Here is a 6860-nt window from a genome sequence, read left to right on the forward strand (position 1 = left end):
TTGCATAGACTAATTTTCAGCTTACACGCATCATTGCAATAATTCTAAAATGCGTGCATGTGTTGTAAGTTATGCAGGGCAAAATTTTTGTCAGCTCATTTTTCTAATAGAAAGTGCTTCATAAAGTTTTTTTTTTTGCAAAAAGTTAAACGAGGCCATTAGCACTTTATAAAATACTGTGAGCTATCTCACAGCAATAACAGTAACTCAGTGACGAGCTTATATGCAATAGTGTAATTGTATATAAAAATGTGCTTTGCTTTGGATGACCGGTCAGAAAGTAACTGATATCAGTATTTCATTTGCAGCTGTTGCACCAGTGAAGGGTGTCTGTGTGCCGCCTTGCATTCAGTTTCTCAGTCATGGGGGCCTGCTTGCAACACCAGTGGCAAAGCAGTCTTGCATTGTGCTATTTGTTCTGGTAAGCTGTGCCATTCTATCGTATATCAGTCATGCATATGCAGTCCTAATGGACATTGACTGCAAATGTTGGTTGAATGACAATGCCTATACAAGTATAATAATTGTTGCAGATGCATCCAAAAGATAAATGATGTTTTGTGCTTCCTGGGGCAACCAATTGGTTCAGCATGAGGACGTCGACTTGAAAGTGGGATTGTTTCATACTTGTCTCGGTTGCACATGAGTTGTGTTCAAAAAACACTAATAGCACCAGATTTCGGGATATGAGGCAACAGATAAAACATGCACCAATAAAAGTTCTTGGTTTAGTTTGCCTCTATGAGTATGCAAAAACACCTGCATACTGACCTCTAACATTGTCATGCATGGGTTCCATGGTAACTAAGTGTAGCCACAGTTAAGCTCACTGTTAGCTACTGCTCAGCTTACTATAATAGGTGAAGATGCCTCGATGGATTTGCGTGTGACATTGGAAGGTATCATAACAATGTAAAATATAGCTTCAGCACACAGCTGTGTCACGTGGTCAGATGACCAAAATATATGAATATTTTGAAGGGAATGAACAGCACTACTGCCAGAATGAAGTGAAGGTGAAGGGCACAGCAACACATTCCCTTTATCCTGTCTATGGCACCATTCAGTTCCTTCCTATACATGCACCAACCAGCCCAGTTCAGAACGCTCTAGCAGTTCATCTGAAATACCTTAATTTGTCTAGAAGAATAAGTGTATACACACGAGCATATGTGGGGGCTATTCTGCAAGTTTTGTATGTTTTGAACATGTGCGATGAGGATTCTTCATTGCTCAAAACTTGATATACAACTGCACAAAGCAGCATCAATAGCTACGTTGCTTCCCCATCTTGTGTCGAGGGTCTGTGCGTGTTTCCTAAGATAGTCCTTGTGTCGTCGTCCTGTTTGTCCTACATAATTGCTGCTGCAGGGCAGTAGGATGTTGTAAACAGCACCAACTGCACTTCCTATGATCTCCAGCACATACTTCTTGATGCAAACTTCTTGTCTTGACCTGGTCCGGTTGACATTTTCGTACCTGACCAGTTTGTTGGCCCTGAAAATAAAAAGGTAGTTCCAACTCTCCCTAGCAATTTGCTTGAATTGACAGCTTCCTTTGTGTACCTATTGTATAGCAGTGATAGGCCTTGGCTTCCTTGAAGTACTCCGACTGAAGACTTCACCTATGTTCAGCTCCGTTAAATGCTTCTTGGCAACGCATGGCGAAAGGCAGTGCGAACACACTGTTAAAAGCAACCATACTTGGGTCTTGAAGCTCCCCTCCACTTCGTGGTAGTGCCCTTGTGTTCCTGTAGCAACAACACGCTTCAGTGTTCAAGTGCGCTAATAGGAAAGGCCAAGACACTTTTGAGTGTGGGGCATAGATCCAGCATGATGCTCACCACAGAAAACCTTCAAGCCAGATATTGGAGCTTGCCTTCCAGCAGTTTTACTTCCATGAGCACACCTGGCACTGTGGAGGAGACATTAAAAAATGGCTGAATTCCTTGAGTAGCCTTGCTTGGCAACTTCTCACAGACAAAAACACTGTCAGGTAACCGTAAAACACTAGCTATTGTGGGCACCAGTGTAGTAAAGTTATTTTGCTTCATTGGCAACTTTCTCCTCTATATTAGGTGAAGTAAGGCTACTAAATGGGTAGAGTGATTTTCTTCCTGTCTTCTCTGCAGTGCTAGATGAGTTCACGTACGGGGAAAAACTACCACTAGACAGTGATCTTCCATTTCTGGACCGCAGGGTTTTCTTTGGTTAGTGTTATGTATGCTGGAGCTATGCCCGATGTATGGAGGAGGGTATTCTGCCTTCCGCATCGGCACACTCTTTCGCTGTGAAGCTCATCACAGGAACACCAAAAGGCGTCCTCAAGAAATCGAGGCATCACCAAGTGGAGGAGAGCTTCTGAACCCATGTCTAACATTTCCTTAAAGTGTGGTGGCCACTGTTATATCATATTCACAAGGTCAGTCATAGTGTCAAAGAGACTGTTGGGAAAGCTGGAACTTTCCTTTTATTTTTCACGTCGAGCAATCGGGGTACATTGTGCGAAAAGGGTGACTCGGACCGAGCCTTGACGCAAAGTGTAGCAAAAGGCAGAACAGCAGTTCATCAACTGTGCAGTTGTTGTTTACATTATCCCGCTATCCAGCAGCTGCAACTACGCAGGACAACAAGCCTAGTATATATATGTTTGTCTGTAAACAAAATTCTTTGCCTGCATTCATGTTGTCTAGCCTTCTCCCGTCTTTTCGTGCTGTCCCCAAGTAATCGCATAGGTACACTCTTACATAACTTGCAATTATAAGATTCATGCTCGGGAATATAATCGGAAACTGTGCCATATGGATGACATAATTCATTACACGTGGTGTTAAAGTGGCTGTGCAGTCTGGGTAGGGGCTTCAAATCTGCTTGTTATAGCAATTCATAAGTTGCTTCCAAAACTTGGGATACAAAGATTCAAGCTATGTCTGTGAAAACAGTGCATCATGTTACAAGGAACTGTTAGAACACTCATGGGAAATAGCTCGATATTGCGAGAGGTTGTAGAAACTTGCTTCAACTTGCTTTCTACAGCATTTTATAAAGATGCTTTTTTAACTCCCGCATCTGTCGTGTTGTCTCATCACAAAAGTGTAAACAAATATGAGTATTATGCCTTGAGTTTCAGTAAAGATTGCATGAATATGATTAATCCTTTCCGACGCTATGCACACAATTCAATACACCAAGATAGTGCATTAATAGCAATGACATTGATTAAAGTAAGGATATTTAAAATGTGTCCCGTACATCTTCAAACTCTTCTAATTGAAATATTGCTGCATGTTTGAATTACACAGGCAAATTGTTTTAGTAAAGGAAGTATGAAGGTAGATGGTTGGGTACTTTGCTTGGTGTATGTAATTGTGTGTATGTCACTTCTTTCATCGTTTTTCACAGCGTGTTGCACCAGTCATAATTTTCGAATGGCTGGATAGGTGCTATTCAAGCCTGGTAGACATCAAATAGTTGATGTTTGCAAATCTGATGTACTTGCACTGAGTTTTTGCATGGAGTGCACATTCCATAAACTTGACAAACTCACTAAAGAACTGAAAACTCCCAATCTATTGTACTTCTGTAAGCATTTTATGAATATGAAGATGTAAGAAATGCGGTGAAGCTAAGTTTTCAATCAACACAAGTAATTGGCATGTGAAAGGGTTAAGGAAAGAGGCTCCTTGAAACAATTTCTCGAAACATCGCAACATACCACCTGAGGGTCTCCAACCTTAACCTCTTACTACTGTTTTGCAAATCACAATATTGACTGAATGCAATATCTTTCTGACCAGTCTTTCATGTAATGTAAAGAAAGTTAACACGCCTAGTCTTACATGAAGATAAATTCGAAATCATTTATTTATAGCACTCACTTAGCAGCAGTTCTGAACTTTTCTTTATCAGTATAGTACTTGTGATTCACCTTTGTATTGCTGAGTACAGGTAGAGATATGGTTAGTTGTTTACTAGAAAGGATCCCGAATTTTCCACCTTCTGATTGTAGCTTAGACCGTCACTTGTACTTCACAAGGAGTGGACTGTGGTAGCTAGGAAATATAGTTTTCCTGAGAATTTCCATGCATGCAATTTTGATTCTGTCTGCTAGCATGTTTGTATTACAGCATGAATTTCATAGATTAGAGGCTCCATGAAGGTACATTCTGTCGTTGAATGTCTATGAGATGGTCAAGCAGGTTGACTGTATCTAGTTACAACTCCTCATGTCCTGTGGCAGTTACGTTTGTGTGGTTTGGTGCTGTCAGTGTAAGATAACATTTCTTTCCTTCTCCCAGGAAGGACACAAGCATTGAGGAGCCATTTGACCTGCCACTACACTGATACGGTATTTGGTAGGTTCTATTACAGGTTTTCTTTCGTGTAGTAGTACCTGCTGTAATTCTGTATAACGTGTTCAGACCTTTAGTCAGCAGGCTGTTTGACAACAGGTGTTTACAAATTAATAACTAACAAGATTTTCAAGGTCATTAGTGATGCAATCGTTGCACACTGCTGCATTTTTCTGCAAATTAATTGATGAGCCATCCAGCAAGTGCTGCTCTCCTGCCTTAATGCACAAACCTTCAAATACTGTTAACCCTATATCACAAGTGTACAGCAAATGGAGATGACTGTTCACGGCGACAAGTTCATAATGTTTACTTAAATGCAAAAGGGAGTCAAACGTCAGGTACACATTTGAAGTTTTCCAAAACAAGTTCATCATCATAGTGCATAAATGAACAAGTAACTTAGCGCAATAAAAATACACAGGCACAAGAAAGGGAGACAAAGACAAGCGCTTGGTGACTCAGAAGTGTGTGACATATATGTTCCAACCAATTATTATTTTCTAAATTTTCTTCTACTGATCCAGGATTCCTGTGACTACTTGCCTTAGGTAACATACTCTGTTGCCTTCTTGCCCTAGAAAACATAACTAGTGCCTTCTTGCAGCCCTTTAAACTGGCAACATCTTCACCACCGACAGTAGAGCATGTTCAGATAAATTCAACTAGACATGCCTGGTGACCACTTAATTTTGGTGAACAAATTTTATTTTGTGCCCGAGCCTGACGACATTGAAATCAATGATATCTTCTATTTCGTTGTAGCGCAAGCTGAACGACAAGGACAACAGAAAGGCAAATTTGACGCACAGCCAGCGTTAACGTTCAACAACAGATTCGTTTCCAGTTCTCATCACTATATATACCCTGAAAACGTCATACAACACGTGTAAAAGCTCAGTAAACATGAACTAAAAAAAAACGGGAACCCCACGCATGCAGTTTTTTAGCCACATAGATTGACAGACATGTAGACGTTTAACGCGAACAAAGATCGCATTATCTTCCACCTGCTTCTACTCATGACAACTGTTTTTTGTAATCTAGGTTTGCGCTTGCATCTTTGGCAATGAAGGGCAAGAAAACCATCAGCAGCCAGGTATTTACTTTGTTATTGTGTTCTCGTAGCCTGTCATTTACACATCTACCAGTTTGACCAATGTAGGACCGTCCACACTCAAAGGAATGTCGTATAAAACACACGTGATGCAATCAATGAATTTGTTTTTATGTTCATTTTCGCATGCAGTATCTGCAATTCTTTCTGGCTTTGTCTTCCTAAACAGGCTCCCCAATTTATTAGGAGCTGAAAAAACTATGTTGATATCAGACCTTCCAGCAATCTTTATTATGTGGGAGAAACTATGTATGTAGGGGATGACAGCAACCTTTCTTTTCTTTATGTCGGTGTTTGTACCATTCACTTGCTCGGAACCTTTTTTCACTTGGCTCGGGTAACCAGCGCCGCTTAAACGTGAGACTTGCCATCTGAAGCTATTGTGCATTAGGTGCCGGCATGGCTTCTTGAGCGCTTCACTGAAACACACCGTCATGATTCCCCCTCTTCAAGTTTTGTATGCACGGAATGAAATGGTAAAAGTGGCTTACTTGCCCTAGGTTCTTAACCCCAGCAGGTTTTGTTATCGGTGAGCACAAAATTAATGTGAAGGAATCCAAACTTCCCGTCACATGGCTATCCTGCACCTAATGCACGATTGCTTCGAACGGCAAGTCTCACGTTTAAGCGGCTTTGTTTACCCGAGCCACGTGCTCATGTCAGTCACAGCAGGACTGCTTAAAAAGGCACAGCAAAAAGGTTCTGAGCAGGTATATGGTACAAGTACCGATATAAAGAAAAAGATTGCTGCCATGCCATACATACATAGTTTCTCCCACAGATTAAAGATTGCTGGAAGGAGTGACATCAATGTTGTTTTTTCGACGCCTACTAAATTAATGAGCCTGTGTGGGAAGTCAAGGCCAGAAAGAATTTTGGATACTGCATGCGAGAAGGAACATAAAAGCAAATTCATTGATTATATCGCTTGTGTTGTATACCGCATTCCTCTTGGGTGTGGAGGGTCCTACATTGGCCAAACTGTTAGATGTATAAATGACAGGCTATGAGAACACAATAACAAATTAAATACCCTGGCTGCTGACGGTTTTCTTGCCCTTCATTGCCAAAGATAAGTGCAAACCTAGATTCAAAAAAAGCAGTCATCATGAATAGAAGCAGGTGCAAGATATTGCGCTGAACTATAGACACTAGAAACATATCAACATTTGGTGACGCATGCATCAGTAAGCCTTCAATTTCATTATCCTCGAAAGAGCTTGATTATCTTTGTTCGCGTTAAACGTGTACATGTGTCAATCTGTGTGGCTAAAAAAACTGCATGCGTGTGGTTCCTGGTTTTCTTTAGTTCATGTTTACCATGCCTTCACACGTGTTGTATGACGTTTTGAGGGTATATATAGTGACGAGAACAGGAAAAAAAATGTGGTT

At 40.9% G+C, this 6860-nt stretch overlaps 1 long non-coding RNA gene across 1 annotated transcript in view; it reads left to right on the top strand.

Moving 5' to 3' along the window:
• The first annotated feature begins 272 nt into the window (after positions 1-272).
• The window catches only part of LOC125943054 (uncharacterized), a 6869-nt gene continuing 281 nt past the window's right edge, over positions 273-6860 (top strand). Inside the window, exons 1-2 of the long non-coding RNA XR_007465517.1 lie at positions 273-421; positions 4298-4354. This is a non-coding gene — a long non-coding RNA (uncharacterized LOC125943054). The remainder of the gene's footprint in view (positions 422-4297; positions 4355-6860) is intronic.

This window comes from Dermacentor silvarum, chromosome 2 (genome assembly GCF_013339745.2).
Source record: "Dermacentor silvarum isolate Dsil-2018 chromosome 2, BIME_Dsil_1.4, whole genome shotgun sequence".
Lineage (NCBI taxonomy): Eukaryota > Metazoa > Arthropoda > Arachnida > Ixodida > Ixodidae > Dermacentor > Dermacentor silvarum.